The 12,802-nt window shown below is 43.3% G+C and overlaps 3 non-coding genes across 3 annotated transcripts; all 3 read right to left on the bottom strand.

The window, feature by feature from the left end:
• Positions 1–1,070: 1,070 nt before the first annotated feature.
• On the bottom strand, positions 1,071–1,143 carry TRNAK-UUU (transfer RNA lysine (anticodon UUU)). The gene has a single exon. It is a non-coding gene; the product is annotated as a tRNA-Lys (tRNA).
• A 1,389-nt stretch (positions 1,144–2,532) lies between these two features.
• TRNAK-UUU (transfer RNA lysine (anticodon UUU)) lies at positions 2,533–2,605 on the bottom strand. Its single transcript has one exon. It is a non-coding gene; the product is annotated as a tRNA-Lys (tRNA).
• A 2,762-nt stretch (positions 2,606–5,367) lies between these two features.
• TRNAY-GUA (transfer RNA tyrosine (anticodon GUA)) lies at positions 5,368–5,440 on the bottom strand. Its single transcript has one exon. It is a non-coding gene; the product is annotated as a tRNA-Tyr (tRNA).
• Between the last annotated feature and the right edge of the window lie 7,362 nt (positions 5,441–12,802).

Raw genomic sequence — 12,802 nt, 5'->3', positions numbered from 1 at the left:
TGGAAAAATATTTCCTTTTTACGTTACTTCTAAGACTTCAAAAGAAAGCTCCTGGGTGGATTCGAACCACCAACCTTTCGGTTAACAGCCGAACGCTCTAACCATAGCGCCACGGAAGCTTAGACAAAGACTGATCGTCAAGTATTGTGGAAAAATATTTCCTTTTTACGTTACTTCTTAGACTTCAAAACAACGCTCCCGGGTGGGCTTGAACCACCAATCTTCCGGTTAACAGCCGAACGCGCTAACCATTGCGCCACGGAAACTTAGGCGAAGAATGATCGTCAAGTATTGTGGAAAAATATTTCCTTTTTACGTTACTTCTAAGACTTCAAAACAAAGCTCCTGGGTGGGCTCGAAGCACCAACCTTCCGGTTAACAGCCGAACGATCTAACCACAGCGCCGCAGAAGCTTACCAAAAAATGATAATCAAGTAATGTGAAAAAATATTTCCTTTTAACGTTACTTCTAAGACTTCAAAACAAAGCTCCTGAGTGGGCTCGAACTAACAACCTTTCGGTTAACAGCCGAACACGCTAACCATTGCGCCACGGAATTTTAGGCAAAGAATAATCATCAAGTATTGTGAAAATATTTCCTTTTAACGTTACTTCTAAGGCTTCAAGACAAAGCTCCTGGGTGGGCTCGAACCACCAACCTTCCGGTTAACAGCCGAACGCTCTAACCATAGCGCCACGGAAGCTTAGACAAAGATTGATCGTCAAGTATTGTGGAAAAATATTTCCTTTTTACGTTACTTCTTAGACTTCAAAACAACGCTCCCGGGTGGGCTTGAACCACCAATCTTCCGGTTAACAGCCGAACGCGCTAACCATTGCGCCAATAAAATTAGGCGAAGAATGATCGTCAAGTATTGTGGAAAAATATTTCCTTTTTACGTTACTTCTAAGACTTCAAAACAAAGCTCCTGGGTGGGCTCGAACCACCAACCTTCCGGTTAACAGCCGAACGATCTAACCACAGCGCCGCAGAAGCTTACCAAAAAATGATAATCAAGTAATGTGAAAAAATATTTCCTTTTTACGTTACTTCTAAGACTTCAAAACAACGCTCCCAGGTGGGCTTGAACCACCATCCTTTCGGTTAAAAGCCGAACGCGCTAACCATTGCGCCACGGAAGCTTAGGGAAAGAAAAATCGTCAAGTATTGTGGGAAAACATTTCCTTTTTACGATACTTCTAAGACTTTAAAACAACGCTCCCGGGTGGGCTCGAACCACCAACCTTTCGGTTAAAAGCCAAACGCGCTAACCATTGCGCCACGTAAGCTTAAGCAAAAATGGTCTTCAAGTATTGTGGAGAAATATTTCCTTTTAACGTTACTTTTAAGACTTCAAAACAACATCCCGGGTGGCTTGAACCACCATCCTTTCGGTTAACAGCCTCACACGCTAACCATTGCGCCACGGAAGTTTAGGCAAAGAATGATCGTCAAGTATTGTGGAAAAATATTTCCTTTTTACGTTACTTCTAAGACTTCAAAAGAAAGCTCCTGGGTGGATTCGAACCACCAACCTTTCGGTTAACAGCCGAACGCTCTAACCATAGCGCCACGGAAGCTTAGACAAAGACTGATCGTCAAGTATTGTGGAAAAATATTTCCTTTTTACGTTACTTCTTAGACTTCAAAACAACGCTCCCGGGTGGGCTTGAACCACCAATCTTCCGGTTAACAGCCGAACGCGCTAACCATTGCGCCACGGAAACTTAGGCGAAGAATGATCGTCAAGTATTGTGGAAAAATATTTCCTTTTTACGTTACTTCTAAGACTTCAAAACAAAGCTCCTGGGTGGGCTCGAAGCACCAACCTTCCGGTTAACAGCCGAACGATCTAACCACAGCGCCGCAGAAGCTTACCAAAAAATGATAATCAAGTAATGTGAAAAAATATTTCCTTTTAACGTTACTTCTAAGACTTCAAAACAAAGCTCCTGAGTGGGCTCGAACTAACAACCTTTCGGTTAACAGCCGAACACGCTAACCATTGCGCCACGGAATTTTAGGCAAAGAATAATCATCAAGTATTGTGAAAATATTTCCTTTTAACGTTACTTCTAAGGCTTCAAGACAAAGCTCCTGGGTGGGCTCGAACCACCAACCTTCCGGTTAACAGCCGAACGCTCTAACCATAGCGCCACGGAAGCTTAGACAAAGATTGATCGTCAAGTATTGTGGAAAAATATTTCCTTTTTACGTTACTTCTTAGACTTCAAAACAACGCTCCCGGGTGGGCTTGAACCACCAATCTTCCGGTTAACAGCCGAACGCGCTAACCATTGCGCCAATAAAATTAGGCGAAGAATGATCGTCAAGTATTGTGGAAAAATATTTCCTTTTTACGTTACTTCTAAGACTTCAAAACAAAGCTCCTGGGTGGGCTCGAACCACCAACCTTCCGGTTAACAGCCGAACGATCTAACCACAGCGCCGCAGAAGCTTACCAAAAAATGATAATCAAGTAATGTGAAAAAATATTTCCTTTTTACGTTACTTCTAAGACTTCAAAACAACGCTCCCAGGTGGGCTTGAACCACCATCCTTTCGGTTAAAAGCCGAACGCGCTAACCATTGCGCCACGGAAGCTTAGGGAAAGAAAAATCGTCAAGTATTGTGGAAAAACATTTCCTTTTTACGATACTTCTAAGACTTTAAAACAACGCTCCCGGGTGGGCTCGAACCACCAACCTTTCGGTTAAAAGCCAAACGCGCTAACCATTGCGCCACGTAAGCTTAAGCAAAAATGGTCTTCAAGTATTGTGGAGAAATATTTCCTTTTAACGTTACTTTTAAGACTTCAAAACAACATCCCGGGTGGCTTGAACCACCATCCTTTCGGTTAACAGCCTCACACGCTAACCATTGCGCCACGGAAGCTAAGGCAAAGGATGATCGACAAGTATTGTGGAAAAATATTTCCTGTTAATGTTACTTCTAAGACTTCAAAACAACGCTCCTGGGTGGGCTCGAACTAACAACCTTTCGGTTAACAGACGAACGCGCTAACCATTGCGCCACGGAAGCTTAGGCGAAATATGTTCGTCAAGTATTGTGGAAAAATATTTCCATTTTACTTTACTTCTAAGACTTCAAAACAACGCTCCCGGGTGGGCTCGAACCACCAACGTTTCGATTAACAGAGGAATGCGCTATCCCATTGCGCCACGGAAGCTTAGACAAAGATTGATCGTCAAGTAATGTGGAAAAATATTTTCCTTTTACATTACTGCTAAGACTTCAAAACATCGCTACCGGGTAGACTCGAACCACCAACCTTTCGGTTAACAGCCGAACGCGCCAATCATTGCGCCACGGAAGCTTAGGCGAAGAACAATCGTCAAGTATTGTGCAAAAATATTTCCTTTTTACGTTACTTCTTAGACTTCAAAACAACGCTCCTGGGTGGGCTCGATTTAACAACCTTTCGGTTAACAGCCGAACGCGCTAACTATTGCGCCACGGAATTTTAGGCAAAGAATGATCGTCAAGTATTGTGGAAAAATATTTCCTTTTTATGTTACTTCTAAGACTTCAAAAGAAAGCTCCTGGGTGGATCCGAACCACCAACCTTTCGGTTAACAGCGGAACGCGCTAACCATTGCGCCACGGAAGCTTAGGCAAAGAACGATCGTCAAGTATTGTGGAAAAATATTTCCCTTTTACATTACTGCTAAGACTTCAAAACAACGCTCCCGGGTGGACTCGAACCACCAACCTTTCGGTTAACAGCCGAACCCGCCAACAATTGCGCCACGGAAGCTTAGGCGAAGAACGATCGTCAAGTATTGTGAAAAAATATTTCCTTTTTACGTTACTTCTTAGACTTCAAAACAACGCTCTCGGGTGGTTCGAGCCCACCCGGGAGCGTTGTTTTGAAGTCTAAGAAGTAACGTAAAAAGGAAATATTTTTCCACAATTTTTCGATTAATAGCCGAACGCGCTAACCATTGCGCCACGGAAGCTAAGGCAAAGGATGATCGACAAGTATTGTGGAAAAATATTTCCTTTTTACGTTACTTCTAAGACTTCAAAACAAAGCTCGTGGGTGGGCTCGATTTAGCAACCTTTCGGTTAACAGCCGAACGCGCTAACCATTGCGCCACGGAAGCTTAGACGAAGAATGATCGTCAAGTATTGTGGAAAAATATTTCCTTTTAACGTTACTTCTAAGACTTCAAAACAAAGCTCCTGGGTGGGCTCGAACCACCAACCTTCCGGTTAACCGCCGAACGCGCTAACCATTGCGCCACGGAAGCTTAGACGAAGAATGATCGTCAAGTATTGTGGAAAAATATTTCCTTTTTACGTTACTTCTTAGACTTCAAAACAACGCTCCCGGGTGGGCTTGAACCACCAATCTTACGGTTAACAGCCGAACGCGCTAACCATTGCGCCACGGAAGCTTAGGCGAAGAATGTTCGTCAAGTATTGTGGAAAAATATTTCCTTTTTACGTTACTTCTTAGACTTCAAAACAACGCTCCCGGGTGGGCTTGAACCACCATCCTTTCGGTTAACAGCCTAACACGCTAACCATTGCGCCACGGAAGTTTAGGCAAAGAACGATCGTCAAGTATTGTGGAAAAATATTTCCTTTTTACTTTACTTCTAACACTTCAAAACAACGCTCCCGGGTGGGCTCGAACCACCAACCTTTCGCTTAGCAGAGGAATGTGCTATCCCATTGCGCCACGGAAGCTTAGACAAAGATTGATCGTCAAGTATTGTGGAAAAATATGTACTTTTAACGTTACTTCTAAGACTTCAAAACAACGCTCCTGGGTAAACTCGAACCTCCAACTTTTCGGTTAACAGCGGAACGCGCTAACCATTGCGCCACGGAAGCTTAGGGAAAGAATAATCGTCAAGTATTTTGTAAAAACATTTCCTTTTTACGATACTTCTAAGACTTCAAAACAACGCTCGAACCACCAACGTTTCGGTTAAAAGCCAAACGCGCTAACCATTGCGCCACGGAAGCTTAAGCAAGAATGGTCTTCAATTATTGTGGAGAAATATTTCCTTTTAACGTTACTTTTAAGACTTCAAAACAACGCTCCCGGGTGGGCTTGAACCACCATCCTTTCGGTTAACAGCCTAACACGCTAACCATTGCGCCACGGAAGTTTAGGCGAAGAATGTTCGTCAAGTATTGTGGAAAAATATTTCCTTTTTACGATACTTCTAAGACTTCAAAACAACGCTCCCGGGTGGGCTCGAACCACCAACCTTTCGCTTAACAGAGGAATGCGCTATCGCATTGCGCCACGGAAGCTTAGATAAAGATTGATCGTCAAGTATTGTGGAAAAATATGTACTTTTAACGTTAGTTCTAAGACTTCAAAACAACGCTCCTGGGTGGGCTCGAACCACCAATCTTCCGGTTTACAGCCGAACGCGCTAACCATTGCGCCACGAAAGCTTAGGCGAAGAACGGTCGTCAAGACTTGTGGAAAAATATTTCCTTTTTACGTTACTTCTTAGACTTCAAAACAACGCTCCTGGGTAAACTCGAACCACCAACCTTTCGGTTAACAGCGGAACGCGCTAACCATTGCGCCACGGAAGCTTAGGGAAAGAATAATCGTCAAGTATTGTGGAAAAACATTTCCTTTTTACGATACTTCTAAGACTTCAAAACAACGCTCGAACCACCAACGTTTCGGTTAAAAGCCAAACGCGCTAACCATTGCGCCACGGAAGCTTAAGCAAGAATGGTCTTCAATTATTGTGGAGAAATATTTCCTTTTAACGTTACTTTTAAGACTTCAAAACAACGCTCCCGGGTGGGCTCGAACCACCAACCTTTCGCATAACAGAGGAATGCGCTATCCCATTGCGCCACGGAAGCTTAGACAAAGATTGATCGTCAAGTATTGTGGAAAAATATGTACTTTTAACGTTACTTTTAAGACTTCAAAACAACGCTCCTGGGTAAACTCGAACCACCAACTTTTCGGTTAACAGCGGAACGCGCTAACCATTGCGCCACGGAAGCTTAGGGAAAGAATAATCGTCAAGTATTGTGGAAAAACATTTCCTTTTTACGATACTTCTATACTTCAAAACAACGCTCGAACCACCAACGTTTCGGTTAAAAGCCAAACGCGCTAACCATTGCGCCACGGAAGCTTAAGCAAGAATGGTCTTCAATTATTGTGGAGAAATATTTCCTTTTAACGTTACTTTTAAGACTTCAAAACAACGCTCCCGGGTGGGCTTGAACCACCATCCTTTCGGTTAACAGCCTAACACGCTAACCATTGCGCCACGGAAGTTTAGGCGAAGAATGTTCGTCAAGTAATGTGGAAAAATATTTCCTTTTTATGTTACTTCTAAGACTTCAAAAGAAAGCTCCTGGGTGGGCTCGATTTAACAACCTTTCGGTTAACAGCCGAACGCGCTGACCATTGCGCCACGGAAGCTTAATCAAGAATGGTCTTCAAGTATTGTGGAAAAATATTTCCTTTTAACGTTACTTTTAAGACTTCAAAACAACGCTCCCGGGTGGGCTCGAACCACCAACCTTTCGCTTAACAGAGGAATGCGCTATCCCATTGCGCCACGGAAGCTTAGACAAAGATTGATCGTCAAGTATTGTGGAAAAATATGTACTTTTAACGTTACTTCTAAGACTTCAAAACAACGCTCCTGGGTGGGCTCGAACCACCAATCTTCCGGTTAACAGCCGAACGCGCTAACCATTGCGCCACGAAAGCTTAGGCGAAGAACGGTCGTCAAGACTTGTGGAAAAATATTTCCTTTTTACGTTACTTCTTAGACTTCAAAACAACGCTCCTGGGTAAACTCGAACCACCAACCTTTCGGTTAACAGCGGAACGCGCTAACCATTGCGCCACGAAAGCTTAGGGAAAGAATAATCGTCAAGTATTGTGGAAAAACATTTCCTTTTTACGATACTTCTAAGACTTCAAAACAACGCTCGAACCACCAACCTTTCGGTTAAAAGCCAAACGCGCTAACCATTGCGCCACGGAAGCTTAAGCAAGAATGGTCTTCAATTATTGTGGAGAAATATTTCCTTTTAACGTTACTTTTAAGACTTCAAAACAACGCTCCCGGGTGGGCTTGAACCACCATCCTTTCGGTTAACAGCCTAACACGCTAACCATTGCGCCACGGAAGTTTAGGCGAAGAATGTTCGTCAAGTATTGTGGAAAAATATTTCCTTTTTACGATACTTCTAAGACTTCAAAACAACGCTCCCGGGTGGGCTCGAACCACCAACCTTTCGCTTAACAGAGGAATGCGCTATCCCATTGCGCCACGGAAGCTTAGACAAAGATTGATCGTCAAGTATTGTGGAAAAATATGTACTTTTAACGTTACTTCTAAGCCTTCAAAACAACGCTCCTGGGTAAACTCGAACCACCAACTTTTCGGTTAACAGCGGAACGCGCTAACCATTGCGCCACGGAAGCTTAGGGAAAGAATAATCGTCAAGTATTGTGGAAAAACATTTCCTTTTTACGATACTTCTAAGACTTCAAAACAACGCTCGAACCACCAACGTTTCGGTTAAAAGCCAAACGCGCTAACCATTGCGCCACGGAAGCTTAAGCAAGAATGGTCTTCAATTATTGTGGAGAAATATTTCCTTTTAACGTTACTTTTAAGACTTCAAAAGAAAGCTCCTGGGTGGATTCGAACCACCAACCTTTCGGTTAACAGCGGAACGCGCTAACCATTGCGCTACGGAAGCTTAGGCAAAGAACGATCGTCAAGTATTGTGGAAAAATATTTCCTTTTTACGTTACTTCTTAGACTTCAAAACAACGCTCTTGGGTGGTTCGAGCCCATCCGGGAGCGTTGTTTTGAAGTCTAAGAAGTAACGTAAAAAGGAAATATTTTTCCACAATTTTTCGATTAATAGCCGAACGCGCTAACTATTGCGCCACGGAAGCTAAGGCAAAGGATGATCGACAAGTATTGTGGAAAAATATTTCCTGTTAATGTTACTTCTAAGACTTCAAAACAACGCTCCTGGGTGGGCTCGAACCACCATCCTTTCGGTTAACAGCCTAACACGCTAACCATTGCGCCACGGAAGTTTAGGCGAAGAATGTTCGTCAAGTAATGTGGAAAAATATTTCCTTTTTATGTTACTTCTAAGACTTCAAAAGAAAGCTCCTGGGTGGGCTCGATTTAACAACCTTTCGGTTAACAGCCGAACGCGCTGACCATTGCGCCACGGAAGCTTAATCAAGAATGGTCTTCAAGTATTGTGGAAAAATATTTCCTTTTAACGTTACTTTTAAGACTTCAAAACAACGCTCCCGGGTGGGCTCGAACCACCAACCTTTCGCTTAACAGAGGAATGCGCTATCCCATTGCGCCACGGAAGCTTAGACAAAGATTGATCGTCAAGTATTGTGGAAAAATATGTACTTTTAACGTTACTTCTAAGACTTCAAAACAACGCTCCTGGGTGGGCTCGAACCACCAATCTTCCGGTTAACAGCCGAACGCGCTAACCATTGCGCCACGAAAGCTTAGGCGAAGAACGGTCGTCAAGACTTGTGGAAAAATATTTCCTTTTTACGTTACTTCTTAGACTTCAAAACAACGCTCCTGGGTAAACTCGAACCACCAACCTTTCGGTTAACAGCGGAACGCGCTAACCATTGCGCCACGAAAGCTTAGGGAAAGAATAATCGTCAAGTATTGTGGAAAAACATTTCCTTTTTACGATACTTCTAAGACTTCAAAACAACGCTCGAACCACCAACCTTTCGGTTAAAAGCCAAACGCGCTAACCATTGCGCCACGGAAGCTTAAGCAAGAATGGTCTTCAATTATTGTGGAGAAATATTTCCTTTTAACGTTACTTTTAAGACTTCAAAACAACGCTCCCGGGTGGGCTTGAACCACCATCCTTTCGGTTAACAGCCTAACACGCTAACCATTGCGCCACGGAAGTTTAGGCGAAGAATGTTCGTCAAGTATTGTGGAAAAATATTTCCTTTTTACGATACTTCTAAGACTTCAAAACAACGCTCCCGGGTGGGCTCGAACCACCAACCTTTCGCTTAACAGAGGAATGCGCTATCCCATTGCGCCACGGAAGCTTAGACAAAGATTGATCGTCAAGTATTGTGGAAAAATATGTACTTTTAACGTTACTTCTAAGCCTTCAAAACAACGCTCCTGGGTAAACTCGAACCACCAACTTTTCGGTTAACAGCGGAACGCGCTAACCATTGCGCCACGGAAGCTTAGGGAAAGAATAATCGTCAAGTATTGTGGAAAAACATTTCCTTTTTACGATACTTCTAAGACTTCAAAACAACGCTCGAACCACCAACGTTTCGGTTAAAAGCCAAACGCGCTAACCATTGCGCCACGGAAGCTTAAGCAAGAATGGTCTTCAATTATTGTGGAGAAATATTTCCTTTTAACGTTACTTTTAAGACTTCAAAACAACGCTCCCGGGTGGGCTTGAACCACCATCCTTTCGGTTAACAGCCTAACACGCTAACCATTGCGCCACGGAAGTTTAGGCGAAGAATGTTCGTCAAGTAATGTGGAAAAATATTTCCTTTTTATGTTACTTCTAAGACTTCAAAAGAAAGCTCCTGGGTGGGCTCGATTTAACAACCTTTCGGTTAACAGCCGAACGCGCTGACCATTGCGCCACGGAAGCTTAATCAAGAATGGTCTTCAAGTATTGTGGAAAAATATTTCCTTTTAACGTTACTTTTAAGACTTCAAAACAACGCTCCCGGGTGGGCTCGAACCACCAACCTTTCGCTTAACAGAGGAATGCGCTATCCCATTGCGCCACGGAAGCTTAGACAAAGATTGATCGTCAAGTATTGTGGAAAAATATGTACTTTTAACGTTACTTCTAAGACTTCAAAACAACGCTCCTGGGTGGGCTCGAACCACCAATCTTCCGGTTAACAGCCGAACGCGCTAACCATTGCGCCACGAAAGCTTAGGCGAAGAACGGTCGTCAAGACTTGTGGAAAAATATTTCCTTTTTACGTTACTTCTTAGACTTCAAAACAACGCTCCTGGGTAAACTCGAACCACCAACCTTTCGGTTAACAGCGGAACGCGCTAACCATTGCGCCACGAAAGCTTAGGGAAAGAATAATCGTCAAGTATTGTGGAAAAACATTTCCTTTTTACGATACTTCTAAGACTTCAAAACAACGCTCGAACCACCAACCTTTCGGTTAAAAGCCAAACGCGCTAACCATTGCGCCACGGAAGCTTAAGCAAGAATGGTCTTCAATTATTGTGGAGAAATATTTCCTTTTAACGTTACTTTTAAGACTTCAAAACAACGCTCCCGGGTGGGCTTGAACCACCATCCTTTCGGTTAACAGCCTAACACGCTAACCATTGCGCCACGGAAGTTTAGGCGAAGAATGTTCGTCAAGTATTGTGGAAAAATATTTCCTTTTTACGATACTTCTAAGACTTCAAAACAACGCTCCCGGGTGGGCTCGAACCACCAACCTTTCGCTTAACAGAGGAATGCGCTATCCCATTGCGCCACGGAAGCTTAGACAAAGATTGATCGTCAAGTATTGTGGAAAAATATGTACTTTTAACGTTACTTCTAAGCCTTCAAAACAACGCTCCTGGGTAAACTCGAACCACCAACTTTTCGGTTAACAGCGGAACGCGCTAACCATTGCGCCACGGAAGCTTAGGGAAAGAATAATCGTCAAGTATTGTGGAAAAACATTTCCTTTTTACGATACTTCTAAGACTTCAAAACAACGCTCGAACCACCAACGTTTCGGTTAAAAGCCAAACGCGCTAACCATTGCGCCACGGAAGCTTAAGCAAGAATGGTCTTCAATTATTGTGGAGAAATATTTCCTTTTAACGTTACTTTTAAGACTTCAAAACAACGCTCCCGGGTGGGCTTGAACCACCATCCTTTCGGTTAACAGCCTAACACGCTAACCATTGCGCCACGGAAGTTTAGGCGAAGAATGTTCGTCAAGTAATGTGGAAAAATATTTCCTTTTTATGTTACTTCTAAGACTTCAAAAGAAAGCTCCTGGGTGGGCTCGATTTAACAACCTTTCGGTTAACAGCCGAACGCGCTGACCATTGCGCCACGGAAGCTTAATCAAGAATGGTCTTCAAGTATTGTGGAAAAATATTTCCTTTTAACGTTACTTTTAAGACTTCAAAACAACGCTCCCGGGTGGGCTCGAACCACCAACCTTTCGCTTAACAGAGGAATGCGCTATCCCATTGCGCCAGGGAAGCTTAGACAAAGATTGATCGTCAAGTATTGTGGAAAAATATGTACTTTTAACGTTACTTCTAAGACTTCAAAACAACGCTCCTGGGTGTGCTCGAACCACCAATCTTCCGGTTAACAGCCGAACGCGCTAACCATTGCGCCACGAAAGCTTAGGCGAAGAACGGTCGTCAAGACTTGTGGAAAAATATTTCCTTTTTACGTTACTTCTTAGACTTCAAAACAACGCTCCTGGGTAAACTCGAACCACCCTTTTCGTTTAACAGCGGAACGCGCTAACCATTGCGCCACGGAAGCTTAGGGAAAGAATAATCGTCAAGTATTGTGGAAAAACATTTCCTTTTTACGATACTTCTAAGACTTCAAAACAACGCTCGAACCACCAACGTTTCGGTTAAAAGCCAAACGCGCTAACCATTGCGCCACGGAAGCTTAAGCAAGAATGGTGTTCAATTATTGTGGAGAAATATTTCCTTTTAACGTTACTTTTAAGACTTCAAAACAACGCTCCCGGGTGGGCTTGAACCACCATCCTTTCGGTTAACAGCCTAACACGCTAACCATTGCGCCACGGAAGTTTAGGCGAAGAATGTTCGTCAAGTATTGTGGAAACATATTTCCTTTTTACTTTACTTCTAACACTTCAAAACAACGCTCCCGGGTGGGCTCGAACCACCAACCTTTCGCTGAACAGAGGAATGCGCTATCGCATTGCGCCACGGAAGCTTAGACAAAGATTGATCGTCAAGTATTGAGGAAAAATATTTCCTTTTAACGTTGCTTCTAAGACTTCAAAACAACGCTTCTGGGTAGGCTCGAACCACCAATCTTCCGGTTAACAGCCGAACGCGCTAACCATTGCGCCACGGAAGCTTAGGCGAAGAACGACCGTCAAGACTTGTGGAAAAATATTTCCTTTTTACGTTACTTCTTAGACTTCAAAACAACGCTCCTGGGTAAACTCGAACCACCAACCTTTCGGTTAACAGCGGAACGCGCTAACCATTGCGCCACGGAAGCTTAGGGAAAGAATAATCGTCAAGTATTGTGGAAAAACATTTCCTTTTTACGATACTTCTAAGACTTCAAAACAACGCTCGAACCACCAACGTTTCGGTTAAAAGGCAAACGCGCTAACCATTGCGCCACGGAAGCTTAAGCAAGAATGGTCTTCAATTATTGTGGAGAAATATTTCCTTTTAACGTTACTTTTAAGACTTCAAAACAACGCTCCCGGGTGGGCTCGAACCACCAACCTTTCGCTTAACAGAGGAATGCGCTATCCCATTGCGCCACGGAAGCTTAGACAAAGATTGATCGTCAAGTATTGTGGAAAAATATGTACTTTTAACGTTACTTTTAAGACTTCAAAACAACGCTCCTGGGTAAACTCGAACCACCAACTTTTGGGTTAACAGCGGAACGCGCTAACCATTGCGCCACGGAAGCTTAGGGAAAGAATAATCGTCAAGTATTGTGGAAAAACGTTTCCTTTTTACGATACTTCTAAGACTTCAAAACAACGCTCCCGGG

Source organism: Phalangium opilio, unplaced genomic scaffold (genome assembly GCF_054372755.1).
Source record: "Phalangium opilio isolate 3A_F unplaced genomic scaffold, DU_Popi_V2 ptg000087l_1, whole genome shotgun sequence".
Classification (NCBI taxonomy): Eukaryota; Metazoa; Arthropoda; class Arachnida; order Opiliones; family Phalangiidae; genus Phalangium; species Phalangium opilio.
The sequence above is the reverse complement of the archived record's forward strand: the minus strand, read 5'-3'. Positions and strand labels throughout refer to the sequence as shown.